We start from the raw sequence: 646 nt of genomic DNA on the forward strand, positions 1-646 counted from the left end.
CCTTGGGGGACGGTGTAGCGAACGGGGAAGTGGTTTGGGGTCCGTGGGGGACGGTGTAGCGAACGGGGAAGGGGTTTGGGGTCCATGGCGGACGGTGTAGCGAACGGGGAAGGGGTTTGGGGTCCGTGGGGGACGGTGTAGAGCGGGAGTGAACAGGGAAGGGGTTTGGGGTCCATGGCGGATGGTGTAGTGAACAGGGAAGGGGTTTGGGGTCGATTGGGACTTGGCAGTGAAAGGGGAAGGGGTTTTCAGTCAAATCGGACCATGTAGAATATGTTTGAAGTTGACGGAAGTATTCTCTGCAGGATTTTCTCTGCCCGATGGCTGAGAAAACAATGATTTAAAGGAATCTGTCTGAATTAAACCATGAGCCAAAATAACTTGGTCCATTGCCCAGTAATTTCTGGGAAATGACATGGAGAACTGAAATGTTGCTGATCAGTTTTTGGCTCAAAGTCCACACTTGAGTAATATCTCTCTCTCTCTCTTCAAAAACAAGGCATTTCAGAGAGAGATGTGGGGTATATGGGTGTGTTACAGTGAGGGGTGAGGGGGGTATATGGGTGTGTTACAGTGAGGGGTGTGGGGTATATGGGTGTGTTACAGTGAGGGGTGTGGGGTATATTGGTGTGTTACAGTGAGGGTG

The sequence above is a fragment of the Rhincodon typus genome, unplaced genomic scaffold (genome assembly GCF_021869965.1).
Source record: "Rhincodon typus isolate 14 unplaced genomic scaffold, sRhiTyp1.1 hic_rhity00000054, whole genome shotgun sequence".
Taxonomy (NCBI): domain Eukaryota; kingdom Metazoa; phylum Chordata; class Chondrichthyes; order Orectolobiformes; family Rhincodontidae; genus Rhincodon; species Rhincodon typus.